This window comes from Chenopodium quinoa, unplaced genomic scaffold (assembly GCF_001683475.1).
Source record: "Chenopodium quinoa cultivar QQ74 unplaced genomic scaffold, ASM168347v1, whole genome shotgun sequence".
NCBI classification, from domain to species: domain Eukaryota; kingdom Viridiplantae; phylum Streptophyta; class Magnoliopsida; order Caryophyllales; family Amaranthaceae; genus Chenopodium; species Chenopodium quinoa.
The window spans coordinates 1184724-1200106 of record NW_018744348.1 but is presented as its reverse complement, the minus strand read 5'-3'; the positions used below and the strand labels follow the sequence as shown (position 1 = coordinate 1200106).

At 36.3% G+C, this 15383-nt stretch overlaps 1 pseudogene; it reads right to left on the bottom strand.

Moving 5' to 3' along the window:
• LOC110696354 overlaps positions 1–15383 on the bottom strand; it is a 63989-nt pseudogene that overhangs the window by 16772 nt on the left and 31834 nt on the right.

The following is a 15383-nucleotide window of genomic DNA, read 5'->3' as shown; positions in this document are numbered from 1 at the left end:
AGGGTCGAATCCACAGAGAAACGAGTCTTTCTATTCCTAAATAACTAATATAATCTAGATTATTAGGTAACCAATATATAAGTTGAATATGAAACCAAACTACGAAAGTTAAGAATAGGGAGAAAACAATATATGAAAGGATCTAGGGCATAGGTTCACCAATAAATAATACTCCAGGGTAAAACATAGTAATCAATCATTGACATTGCATAAATAACATGATTAACAGGCTCTCGCAATTTATTAATCAACATAGATCTAACAAGCTCTCGCAATTTACTAGATCTAAGTTCTTATTGAAAATAGCCTTTAATATCAAATTAACATCTGCTCGATTCATCAATTCAATATTGCTATACTTTTACAAGCCGCAATTGTAAAGCGTTAAAACAATTCAATAAGAAATTATCATGCAATATCAATAATCAATAATAGTCAATCATCAATGCATCAATTAACCAGATTGTAAAGGGCTTTCGCTACGTATTACAATCACAGAATTAATCTATCGGTGTTAAATCTCATCTCTCGAATCTCGACTTAACCATTTATAAATTAACCTGCCTATTGAAACTAGACCTAAACATCAACTCTCATCTGTCGAATCTCGAATCAATGTTTTCAAACTCATGCATAAAAGATCAGGCCTAATCTGGTCATAGAGCATTAAATCAATCAATAGGAAATTAATCTAGCATTGATAATTAACAACAATAAATTACCCCTTCATATTATTTATGGATCCCCATAAACCCTAGAAATAAAACTACTCACACATAATAGAAACTAAACTAATCAAAGCAATAAAGCAAGACATGATTAAAGGAATAAAATAAACAACTAAGATTAAGAGAAGAGAAATCGTTACCAAACTAATCTGTATTAATGGAAAATAATTGAGAACAAGAATTGAGAGAAAAGTTAAGAGAGAGAAAAATCCTAAGTAGAAAGAGAAAGTTTAAGAAAGAAGGTCATTAAAATTCCGTACAAAACTCATATATAAACGTTCCCTAAAACAAAAATTAAAACTAAACTAATCGGGCTCTATAAAAACACGCGCTCGATCGGGCGAAGGGCCGCCCGATCGGGCCCGCCTTTTTCTTTGCGCTTCTTCTCAGCAGCATCGCCCGATCGTGCTAGACGATCGCACGATCGGGCGCGCTATCAGCTACGCATAACACTAAGCATGCCGCGCCCGATCGTGCTAGACCTTGCCCGATCGGGCCCTTGCTTCACTTTGAGGCTCGGACTTCGATTAGGCTTGATTTCTCGGCCCAATCCAGATTTTCTCTTCGGGTCTTGAATACTCGGTCCAAATACCTCGGAATCCCAATTACTGAGCCCTTAATCACCGGCTCGATGACTCTAACCGGCCTTGGGCTTCAAAGATGGTCGTATTTCTCTAATGCTCGTGATTGCTTCAAAATAACTCGGGAAAATACTCCAAAAGCATAAATCCCTGCAAAAGTCAACCAAATCTACGAAAACACTAGAAAACACCAATTAGTAATAAAAGTGGCTCTAAAGAGCCAAAAACACTACTAATTATGACCAAGGGACGGGGGTAAAATACTATATAAAACAGACACATCACTGAGTAGAGCAGATTTCAACATTATTATTAATACTATTATTAATGTTGTTATTATTAATGTTGTTGTTGTTATTATTATTATTATTATTATTATTATTATTATTATTAATTATTATTATTATTAATTATTAAAATTATTATTATTAATTATTAAAATTATTATTATTATTATTAATATTAATTTTAATAATATTAAATATTACTAATAATAATACTTATTATTATTATTATTATCTTTAATAATTATTAAAATTAATAAATAATAATAATAATAATTATTATTATTATTAATTATTAAAAATATTATTATTATTATTATTATTATTATTATTAAAATTATTATTATTATTATTAAAATTATTATTATTATTATTAAAATTATTATTATTATTATTATTATTAAAATTATTATTATTATTAATTATTAAAATTATTATTATTATTATTATTATTATTATTAAAATTATTATTATTACTATTATTAATTATTAATTTTATTTAATATTTATAAATTATTATTATCATACAATATTAATTATTATTATTGAATATTAATTATTGTTGTTGTTATTATTAATTATTATTTGAAAATTAAGTAGAGCCGAGCAGATTTCTTTTGAGCGGAGCAGAATAGAGCAGATTTGATTTGAACAGAGCAGAGCAGAACAGAGCATCTCTAAAGAACAGGGCCTTAATATACCATTATATTTTTTTTATCACGACTTCAAATAACATAACTTAATTTTTTATCGCACTAAAACGATAATTTTTATCTCACCACACCAAAACTAAAACTAAAAACATACATTAGTCGTATCATAAGAATAATGTATGAATTAATAAAATATGATAAAAAAAATTAAATGAATTTAAATATGCAAAACGTAACACATAGGGTGTGATTATATAGACTCCTGCTATAGACTTGGCCTATAGCTTGTAGGTGTGATTGTATAGATTCCTGGAGTCCTAGTTGTAGTTTTTTTTTTTTAATTTTTTTTATTATTTACTTATTTAGTTATTTATTAAACCTACAAAATTTTAATACTCCTAGTACATTATGTTTTAGTTTTTTTCCTAATCCAATTTTTATTTATTTATTTATTTTACTCTTACCTAAGGTAAAACTCTAATACTTTATAACTTCTTTTATCTTAATTATAAATCTTAATCAATCTATCTAATTCGCTAGTTTATAATTTAACATGTCAAAATAACCCGTAATTATGGTCTACGTGGCGTGACACTTGGCGAAAAAATTGGAGCGCCAGTGTCGCTGTCTCGTGGCTTGGCTAAAAGTTTAGCTTTATATATTAGTTATATGATTGGGCAGTAGCAGGGGGTGCATTTGCTCAATATTGGGTTTCTTTGAACAACACATCGACATCTCGAACACAAACCCTTTAAGCCTTGAAAATCGATCTTTGACCTGAATGCATACCTACCCACACGAAGAAAACTGAGGAGAGGATTGGGACAACGAAATAAAAATAAATGAAAATAAACGAAGTAAACTAAAATAAAGGAACACAAATAAAACACAAACCAACAATAAATAAAACTATGAAATCGAATAAAAGTAAACAAGATACGAAAATAAACTAAAACTAATTAAATAAAGAAATTAAATTAAAATACGCCAAAATTATCATAAAAATTAGAAACATTATTAACGAGAAAACAAGAGAACAAAAGGGAATATAAGATAAAACAAGCACAAAAATGACTCTAAAACTACTCCCTAAGACTGACTTAAATGTCAATCATCAAATTCCACCAAGCTAAGCTTTTGCTCGTCCTACATCAAAACAAGAGCGAAACATAATGGAAGATGATGACACATTTATAGGCAAATTTGTCAAAAAAAAACCTTTTAATTTGCAAGAAAAAACCTTTTAAAGCATTTTTTGTTAAAAAAAAAAAAACCACCACGATCAATTTTTTTGCCTAAGGAAACCTCGCCCCACTTTTTGGGCATTGACTTCAATTTCCCGGCGTTGACTCTCTTTTTCACTACTTGCATTATACTATTTGTTTTATTTCCCTCCAATTTGTTTTTCCTAACCTAATTTTCCCTATTTTCCCTCTATATATTCTAGGGATTCCTTCCCCAAATCAGTAGCTTGAAAAATTAGGAAAAATTTCCCCAAATCAGAACAATTGAAAGGTAATTTAGGGTTCTTCCACAATTTATAGGGTTCAATCGTTATTCTTTCCTCTATGATTCCTCCTTCAGTGATTTCTTGTGCTTCCCCTAATTTTTGTGACGCAAATTGTTGTTTAATTTGCAGGTACAATGGTGAATTGGGAATGTCGCTTCCCTTGTGCAAAGAGGATCTCTTAGACTCATGACAATCCAAGGAGAAGGTTTGAGGCTTGCAAAAAGTACAACCACGACACCGGTGAACGAGATTGCAACACATCCAAATGGCTAGATGAGGATCAATTATATTGGCAACTTGATGTGATTAATTTCGAGAGGCACCGAAGGGCAACAGAGCTGACAATTGTCAAAGGTAGGATGCTATGTCTAGAAGAACATAAAAACCTTCAAGCACCAGGGCAGGGGGGTTAAGCAGATTGGTGTTTGTGTTGTGTGTTTTTGTGATTGTCAATGTGTTGTTGGTGAAAATATTTGGTTAGATTGCTAAGTTAGCGGGGTTATTTTGGCAAGTAGATGTTTAAGTCATTTTGGTTTGTAGACTTTGGGGGGGGGGTTTAAGCTCAGTGAAATTGTGAGTCATTTTGGTTTGTAGACTTTGGGGGGGGGGGGGGGTTAAGGTAAGTGAAATGCTAAGTAAGTGGTGTATTTTGTACCCCTTTTATGAAAAAAAAAGCAATCTAGTTTGGTATGAATTAGTTATGTTTGTTGTTCCTTACTAAGTTCATTTTGTTATTTGCACAAAAGTTTGACATACACAAAAAAAAAGGCAACCATGTAGAGCCAATCTTCTAATGATACATACCATAACACATCTTGTTGTGATCATAAACAGATCTTCACATCATGAGTTTGTCAAAAAAAAAAAAAAAAAAAAAAAGTTTGAAGAACCAAGATTGGTCACAAACATACTGATAATGACAAACATATGTTGATATCAAAAGTGTAATTAAATAGTTCAAAAAAAAACATGACATGTACAATGTCTTAATTCAATCAGCATCATTGATGGCCTATTGTGGTGCAGAAAGGCTGATGGACTATTAAGAAGCTTGGGTTGCTTGAGTGAGTTGCTGTGATGTTGTTGCTGTAACATCATTCTATGCCATTGCTTTCCCTGCTGTAACATTCTTTTTGGGCCTTCCAGGCTTCTTCTTTTCTTTGATTATCTTTGGAGATGGACATGTGGTCTTGTAATGACCCAACCCACCACCGTTAGAACATTTGTTTTTCTGCTTTGCCCTTTTGACATTCTTTCTCTCTTCATTTTCTCCAGCCTCTTTGACTAGATGGCCTCCCTAGGAGTTTTCTTGCTGGAGGTGGTAAAGATCTAGGATAAGGAGTAACTTCTCATTTTTAATGGCAAGGCATTGCTTTACAAGAGGGAGCATATCCTTTTGTGTATGTTTCAAGATGATAGGCAGGGTGTATAAAGGTGTCAACCTCCAGTCTTCTCATCTGAATGCAGGCAAGAGCATGCCAACATGGAATTCCCATGAGTGTCCATCTGTTGCAAGAGCAGGACTTGGATTTCAAGTTCACTACAAATGTGTCCTATGTATAATCCACCTTAACTCCATGAGATCAGCTTGATTCACTCTCATGTGAGACACTTGCTGCATTCCTCTCTACACAAACTTCAGAACTGTAGGCATAATGACACTTGCTGCATTCCTTTATACACAAACAACTTGAATGATTTCAGACCTTCCTTTTTTGAAAAATATCTGGCCATCATATATCTCCTCACCCACTTCATCAATTTAAGAATTGGCTTTGATCTTTCTTCCCTTAACACATTTTTAAAGCTTTCACAACAATTGTTAAGGAGAATTCCTAACTTTGAGGCTGTGCTGAACTTAAGCCTGAACCAATGTGCAGCTGGAATTCCTTTCAAATAATTGAATGCATCAGCACTTAACTCTTTGATAGCTTGCATATGCTTGTTGAAATGATGTTGGGGAGGGGATATTTGGAACATACTCGGTTACACAATAGTTATATCAAATTAGACCTGGCAATCTTGACCCGACCTGATTGACCCGACCCGTAACCCGAAAGTTGACCCAAAATCATTGACCCAAAAATGACCCGAACCTGAACTAACTCGACTCAACCCGACCCCGACCCGAAATAGAGTTGACCCGAACATGACCCGATGACCCGAAGTGACCCGACCCGAATGACCTGACCTGAAATCGACCCGAAACCCGAACTTGACCTGACCCGAAATGACCCGAAACCCAAAGTGACCTAACCCAATTTTAACCCAAATTGATTGACCCAAATCGACCCGACCCGTAGTGACCCGACCCGAATCCTAAGTGAATAGGGTGAAATAGTGAATTACTTAGTTTAGGGCCTCTTTATTTCCTACGTAATAGGAACTCATGTTTTTTTTTTTTTAACGATTTTACCTAATTTTTCCAACTATTTTTAAAAAATGAATTTATTTTGGTGACCCGGCACAAACTTGACCTGAAAAAACCCGACCCGAATTGACTCTATCCGAATTTGACTCGACCCCAAAATTGACCCGAAAATTGATTTTAAAAATTGACCCGATCCGAACAGACCTGACTAGAATTGACACGACCCGAACTTGACCCGACCCGAACTTGACCCGACTCAAACTTGACCCGAAGTGTTGACCCGATTATGACCCAAAACCCGAATCGACCCGACTCGACTCAAACCCGACCCGAACATTTGCTGACCCGAACTGGACCCGACTCAAACCCGACCTGAATGACTTGTTTGCCAGGTCTATATCAAATGAATAAGCACAAAAAAATATGGTTTGCAAGCCACTACCTCTGTGGTGGACCTTGATGCTTTCTAGAAGTGTTCCTTGTACACAGTACTAGGAAATCTATTCTTAAAATTACTTTAGATATGTCTGCAGTAGTATCTTGTGTTTGCACCTGGCATCACAGCAGCAAATGCATCTAATAATCCCTGTGTTGTTATCACATAAAACAAGCATTAGCATATATAGTTTAACACATGTAAATGTTATGCAAAAGATGTTTATTAACACCATACCTTCTGCTTGTCACTCATATAAGTTAGTTCATCTACTTCATGTACCCAAGTAACAGAATCAACAACTGATGCTATGTCATTCCTAATCAACTCCAAAAACCATCTCCACGTGTCATCATTTTCAACCTCCACTACTACCCAAGCTACTGGGAAGATGTTATTTCCATATTTCCCAACAACTGTTGATGCAAATCACGAAAGTCCTATTAGTCCTAGTCACACTTTTCATCCAAGTCCAAGCACAAGTCCAAGTTACGGTTCATCCAAAGAAGTGATACTTGCGAAATCATTTGAAGACCAAACCTTGGATTCTTTTCCTGTCCATGGTCCGTTTGGTTTTAATCATGGATTTACTTGCTTAATTGCTCATTAAGCACGTTAATTGAGACATTTTGAACAACCATTTCAGTTGAGAGGAGCTCAAGGAGAAACTTCAACGCATGAATAATGAAAGGGGCGTGAATCAAGGGGGGGGGGGTTACAAATGCACCTCCAACGGTTTTCTTGCTGAATTTGTGGCTGTTTGCTTAGCTCATTTACATGCGTTTAATAAGGACGTTAAGGGGCATATGAAGACTAAGAGGCTGCTGCACTTAGACGTAATTTAGGCTTAGTTTCATTTTCGTTGTTTAAAGCTTTAATAAATCAGTTTGCTTCTTTAAGTTAAGCAATGATTGTTAGTTCTTTTAGTTGCTTATAAAAGGCATGTAATTGTAGTTTGTAATCAGATTTTGATCAATGAAAAAGAGCTTTTGCTTGAACTTAAAAACTGATTATTTGTTTGTGAAATAACCGGTTTTTGTACCAAGTTAGACTTGAAGAGATTGAGTGGTCAAGTGAGTAATCCTTCCATACAATTTGAACTTAGTAGGTTGAGTGAGAAATCCTTGCCTTCATATCCTTGTTTGTTAAGTGAGTAATCCTTACAAACCGACACCTAAATTCTACATAAACGTACCTAAACACCAACCTAAAATCAATCCTTTGCTTAAGCTTGATTCATTAACTTGTTTAAACTAATTTCATCTATTAGTTTTTACATCATTTGGCGCGCCAGGTAGGGGGTTGTTTCTGTCCAAATGGATCAAGCAAACCCAAATGAAACCATTGACCAAAGGAGACTTAGAATTATGGAGGAAAACCAACAAAGGCTCTTGGAAACCAATGAGCAATTACATGGTAATATAATGGCTCTAATGGCTCGTTTGTTGACACAAGAACAAAGGGATGGGCGTCAAAACCCTCCTAGATATGATGACAAGAGTCTAAAGGTGGATGTAGACCTTTTTGATGGTACTCTTGACCCTGAGAAGTACTTGGAGTGGGAGCAATCACTTGAGAGGTACTTTGAGTTCAAAGACGTTGAGGAAGATGAACAAAAGTACAAGATTGCTAAGGTGAAGATAGCCAAGTATGCTGAAACTTGGTTGAAAGGAGTCCAAAGAAAACGAGAAAGCAATGGGAAAACTCGTATTTCTACATGGACCAAGCTTAGGAAGAAACTTAGGGGACGTTTTGTGCCTTCTAATTACAAACAATCCATGTATGTTAAATGGAGTACCTTGCAACAAGGTAGTAGTAGTGTGGAGGAGTACATAAAAGAATTTGAGAAACTTTCCGTTGTGTGCGAAATAGAGGAAAATGAAGAACTCAAATTAGGGAGGTTTATGGCTGGTTTGGATAAGGACATTTATGAGAAAGTAGAGGTGCAACCCAATCTGTCCTTTGATGAAGCTTGTAAACTTTCGGTGAAGTTTGATAATCAAAGGAAGAAGAAGAAACCTTCGAACTCTTTTGACCCAAAATTCAAACGTCCATTCAATCCACCAAAAGAAAACTCTTCTTTCCCAAATTCCACCAAAAGAAACCCAAGTTCCTTTGACCCAAAAGAAAAAGGCAAAGTTGTTGCCAAAACCGGGGACTTGAGTGACATAGTGTGTTTTAAGTGTCATGGAAGAGGACACTATAAGAGGGATTGTCCTAATACTAGAGCTTTAACCATGAGAGAGCTAACAAATATGATGGCTCAACCTTTTAGCCTAGATGAGGAGTTAGAGGATGAAAATGTTGTTGAAAATGACCCTTTGGAATCTTATGATTCTAACGAAGAGGAGGAACAAGGTGATGTTGTTTCCCCGGAAAAAACAGCCTAGTCTTGAGGAGAGCTTTACAAATGCAAGTTGAGGTTGAAAGAAACCCTTTGCAAAGAGAGAATGTCTTTTTAACCAAATGCAAGGTTAATGGAGATGTTTGTGACTTAATTGTTGATAGTGGTAGTGAAGCAAATGTTGTATCAAGTGACCTTGTCAAAAAACTTGATTTGAAAACCACTAGACACCCTACCCCTTACAAATTGAGTTGGCTTGATAAGAGTAAGAGTACGGGAGTTAGGAGACAATGCTTAGTAAAATTTCAGATTGGTTCTTATGTTGATGAGATTTTGTGTGATGTCATTCCTATGGATGCATGTCACGTTTTATTAGGAAGACCATGGCAAAGTGATAGAAAATCAATCCATGATGGTCTAACTAATACCTATACTATCACCCACCAAGGCAGCAAGAAAGTGTTGCATCCCTTACCACCACAAAAAAAGATTCCCCAAACACAATTCCCACCACCACAAACACCACAAAAAGAGCCCAAAAGAAAGGAAATCTTGTTACTTTCTTTCAAAGAATTCGAAAAGACCTTAGAGAAGGAAGATGAGGTGTTTTTGTTGTTGTCTAAGGAGGAGCATGAAGGGTTTGTCCAACAAAACCCTAGGTTGGCCGAATTAGTCAAAGCTTATGAGGATGTTTTTCCTAATGAGTTGCCTTTAGGATTACCTCCCATTCGTGGGATAGAACATCAAATTGACCTAATTCCGGGAGCACCCCTTCCTAACAAACCACCTTATAGATGTAATCCCATGGAAACTAAAGAGTTGCAAAAACAAATTGAGGAGTTGATGCAAATGGGTTATGTGAGAGAGTCTATGAGTCCTTGTGCTGTTCCTACCTTGTTAGTGCCTAAAAAAGATGGAACATGGAGGATGTGTATTGATAGTAAGGCTGTGAACAATATAACCATTAAGTATAGGTTTCCCATACCTAGGCTTGATGATATGTTGGATGAGTTGAGTGGAGCTAGAGTGTTTTCAAAAATTGATTTGAGAAGTGGGTATCACCAAATTTGTATGAGGGAGGGTGATGAGTGGAAAACAGCTTTTAAAACCAAGCGTGGGTTGTATGAATGGCTTGTTATGCCATTTGGTTTAACAAATGCCCCAAGTACTTTCATGAGGCTTATGAATGAGATGTTGAGACCTTTTTTGGGGAGGTTTGTAGTTGTTTACTTAGATGATATTCTCATCTATAGTACAAATGAGGAAGATCATTTGAGGCACTTGGAAGAAATCTTTAGAACTTTGAGGGAGAAAAAATTGTATGGGAAGTTGGAGAAGTGTCATTTTTTGCTAACAGAAATTGTTTTTCTTGGTTACATTGTTTCAGGTGATGGAATCAAGGTGGATCCAAGCAAAATAGAAGCCATTGCTTCGTGGCCTATCCCAAAAACCATAACTGAAGTTCGTTCATTTCATGGACTAACCTCTTTCTATAGAAGGTTCATTAAGAACTTTAGTACCCTCATGGATCCTATCACCGAGTGTACAAAGAAAGGAACCTTCCAATGGAACCCTCAGGCCCAAGAGGCGTTTGAACTAGTGAAAAAAAAGATGTGTGAGGCACCTGTTTTAGCCTTACCTGATTTCATGAAACCCTTTGAAGTTGAGTGTGATGCAAGTGGGAAGGGAATAGGGGCTGTCCTAATCCAAGAAAAAAAACCCATTGCCTACTTTAGTGAGAAATTGAGCCAAGGGAAATTGAACTATTCCACTTATGACAAAGAATTTTATGCCATGGTTCGAGCCTTAGATCATTGGTCACATTATTTGAGGCCATAACCATTCATCTTGCATTCGGATCATGAGTCTTTGAGGTTCATACATGGCCAAAAAAAATTGAATGCTAGGCATGCTAAGTGGGTAGAGTTCCTTCAATCCTTCAATTTTGCTACAAAATATAAGCAAGGGAAAGCCAACATTGTGGCTGATGCTTTGTCAAGGAGGCATACCCTACTTGGAATCATGGAAGCTATGGTCCTTGGTTTTGAGATCATGAAGGAATCTTACAAGGATGATCTTGAACTTATGGAGATCATTGAGGCGTGCAAGCATGGGGTTAATGGACAATTCGTGATGGTGGATGGTTTTCTTTTCAAAGGAAACAAACTTTTTGTTCCTAAAGGGGAAATTCGTGACTTATTGATAAGGGAAGCTCATGGAGGAGGCCTTCTGGTCATATGGGTATTCAAAAGACCCTAGAGATCTTGCAAAGTCATTTATATTGGCCAAAGATGCTAGCTAACGTGCACCAAATCCTAGCTAGATGTTCTACTTGTCAAAGGGCTAAAATGACCTTTCATAGAGGTGAATACAAGCCTTTGCCAATTCCCGAAAGACCTTGGGAGGATTTGAGTATGGATTTCATCATGGCCTTGCCTAGAACAGCTCGTGGAAAAGATTCAATCATGGTGGTTGTTGATCGGTTTTCGAAGATGGCCCATTTCATTGCTTGTAAAAAGGTGGATGATGCTTATAACGTGGCTCAACTTTTTTTCAAGGAGGTGGCTAAGTTACATGGTTTTCCTAGAACCATTGTTTCAGATCGTGATACAAAGTTTGTGAGCCATTTTTGGAAGTCATTATGGAGGCTCGTGGGTACCAAGCTACTTTTCTCAACTAGCCATCATCCACAAACGGATGGTCAAACTGAGGTGGTGAATAGAGTTCTTGGAACATTGCTTCGTGCCTTAGTGAACAAAGGAGGGAAAGATTGGGATCTAAAGCTAGCTCATGCTGAATTTGCTTACAATAGAACTCCAAGTAAAACCACGAAATACTCACCATTCGAAATTGTTTATGGGGTCAATCCTTATGTTCCTATTGATTACATTGCAATTCCTAAGGACAAATTTGTTCATGGGACAGCCAAGGAGCATGTTGAGTTCATGATGAATGTTCATAAAGAAGTTAGGAAGAACATTGAGAAAGCTAACGAGTCCTACAAGAAGCAAGCAAACAAACACTTGAGCAATGTGAGAAAATTCGAAGTGGGTGATCTTGTTTGGATTTTTCTTCGAAAAGAAAGGTTCCCTAAGCAACGAAAGCACAAGTTGATGCCAAGGGCAGAGGGTCCGTTTCAAATCATGGAAAGGATCAATGATAATGCATACAAAGTTGATCTTGGAGGGCAATTTGGAGTTTCATCAACTTTCAATATTGGTGACCTAGCTCCTTATTTAGAAGATGACGAGTTGAGGACAACTCCTTTCGAAGAAGGGGAGGATGATGCAAATCACGAAAGTCCTATTAGTCCTAGTCACAATTTTCATCCAAGTCCAAGCACAAGTCCAAGTTACGGTTCATCCAAAGAAGTGATACTTGCGAAATCATTTGAAGACCAAACCTTGGATTCTTTTGCTGCCCATGGTCCGTTTGGTTTTAATCATGGATTTACTTGCTTAATTGCTCATTAAGCACGTTAATTGAGACATTTTGAACAGCCATTTCAGTTGAGAGGAACTCAAGGAGAAACTTCAATGCATGAATAATGAAAGGGGCGTGAATCAAGGGGGGGTTACAAATGCACCTCCAACGGTTTTCTTGCTGAATTTGTGGCTGTTTGCTTAGCTCATTTACATGCGTTTAATAAGGACGTTAAGGGGCATATGAGGACTAAGAGGCTGCTGCACTTAGACGTAATTTAGGCTTAGTTTTATTTTCGTTGTTTAAAGCTTTAATAAATCAGTTTGCTTCTTTAAGTTAAGCAATGATTGTTAGTTCTTTTAGTTGCTTATAAAAGGCATGTAATTGTAGTTTGTAATCAGATTTTGATCAATGAAAAAGAGCTTTTGCTTGAACTTAAAAACTGATTATTTGTTTGTGAAATAACCGGTTTTTGTACCAAGTTAGACTTGAAGAGATTGAGTGGTCAAGTTAGTAATCCTTCCATAAAATTTGAACTTAGTAGGTTGAGTGAGAAATCCTTGCCTTCATATCCTTGTTTGTTAAGTGAGTAATCCTTACAAACCTACACCTAAATTCTACATAAACGTACCTAAACACCAACCTAAAATCAATCCTTTGCTTAAGCTTGATTCATTAACTTGTTTAAACTAATTTCATCTATTAGTTTTTACATCAACTGTGAGCAATATGTCTAGATAAAGACCCCTTAGATGAGCACCATCCACACCCATTATTGGTCTGCATCCAGCTATGAACCCTTGTTTGCAGGCTTGAAGACAGACATAAAGTCTCTGGAAAACAGGTTAAGGCTTCTCAACTCCATCAACCTTCACAACAGCTGTACTTCCTGGGTTGTACTTCAAGATAGTTGTTGCATAATTTCATAATTTCTCATATTCCAAACTAGCATCACCAAATATCATTTTGAATGCTCTCTCCCTTGCATACCAAGCTAAATAATACCATATTTCAACTCTGAACTCTCTTCTTGCTCTTTTGATAAATGCACCAAGCTTCTAAGTTGGATCATCCCTCTAATAATCTAAATACCTCTCTGCTAAGTACTGAGAAGTAATCTTGGAATTCTTAGTCTGATGTCCACAAATGTGCTTCAACCTAAGACTTTTAATCTGCCAGGTGTAAGGAGGGTGTTCCCATCGTAGGGGATCTTTCTCTTTAAATGCCCATGGCCCTTTAAAAGCCTAGGACTTTACATTTGTTAAGGTGTATCAGGATTTGAATTCCTGACTGTTTGGGAGACCTTGAATTAGAAATGATACTCTCATCACGCTTTTTTGTAAGAAACAAGTAAGAGTCGCCAATGAGTTTTAGGAAAACTCATAAACCTCGTACAGTCCTTTCTCCCAAGTAGAGTTCAAGGGATAATTAGCACGAATTGTAAGTTTACCCATGCCCAAATTGGTCTACATAAACCAGAAATGAGTTCGGGAGCAAGGGTATTAAAATAACGTTCCCTTTAGGGAGGAATCATTATTCTAGCCCTAGTTATGGCTTCTACTAGCTCTTCCTTTTTCAAAATTTCATAACCAAACAACATGTGCAACATGATACGTAAAACTAAGTTAGTTGACTTTATTTACACACATTGATCTGTAGGAATTACATTGCAAATTCGTTATTCTTTATTTAATTCAAGTTTGTGAGAAAAACAAAATAAACAAGATTCTCCTTGGCTTAAGCGATCACTCATTAATTAATTATTCAATTCTATTCTTATTTAACGCAAGATGCTATGTGGAATTGATTAATTAGAAATCCGTTTAAAGTGATCAAACAACATTAATTAATTGATTAAAGTTATTTTTAAAAATAAAAATAAAGGTGATTGATCTAAGTGCTCGGGGATTTGCCACTTCTCTTTGCGAGATCTTCGTTTAGAACACTCCACCGTAGTAATAAATATTAAGAGGGATGAGTGTTTAAGACAAGAGGGATTGGTTGCACACAAGTTCACAAGATTTCTACCAGCATTTTAAGTTAATTTTTGTCTGTTCAAGCCTCGTATTAAGCCCCTATTTATAGGGAAGGGATACGATTAGGGTTTTGAGCATTCTACAGCAGCAGATGTCTCGCGCATCTGAATGGGTTGCGCGCGACTGACCAGCGTAAGTGATTTAGTTGCGCTGCTATATAGATTTTCTTGCACGCAGTATTATGGTAAGATTCGATTTCATATTTTTATAAAATTCTAAATCTTTCGTAAGCTCATCACTGGAGGTTGCGCTTGGTGTTGAGCACAACCTTATGAGTTTCGTGCCTGACCAGCGTGACTCTTTGAGATGCGCGCGGATTTATCTGCGGCAGCATCAATTTTAACCTAGGCGCTTCTAAATCCATCATTTTTAGGGTCTAAGCTCGGGCTTAAGCCTAATTATGATTAGGCTGAGTTGATTTCACATTAATGCTTTTACTTTTGGGTTAGGCTAGCTTATTTTTATGTTCTTGTCATTCAATCAGTTATCCATAAGTGTTCTTCACATTAATCAATCACGAAGATGGTTTTATTTATTGCCATTGCACTTCTTGTCGGGACAGGAGGCCAAAAGTAGATTTCTACAGTTAGCCCTCACTTTGATCGAGTCTAGGATAGACGAGAATCAAAGTAGCCAAGGAAATAAATTCGAGACTTTTTCTGCGAAGTTCTCAAAGAATGGAGAATCTTTCAGTAATGTTTAAGGATGTCGAAATAGTCCTTGGTTCGCTAAATGCTTGAGACAAATAGCTGTTAAGGCCAGAAAGGAGTACTTTCTAGTCCTAATGCGCTAAAGAATCTAGATTGATCCTTTGCAATTGTAGAACGCTTTTACAAGTAAAGGTGTTCCGGGTGATGTCATGTCATGAGATGAAATCGGTTTAAAAAGGATTAAAAGGGGATGATGTCCTCATAACCATGTCATCGTTGGTCTAAAGTCCCTCGATACGTCATTGAAACTTTAGCCTGATTTTAACAAGTTTGAAAAGATGATAAAAGAGTGTTTTGGCTTTCGCAG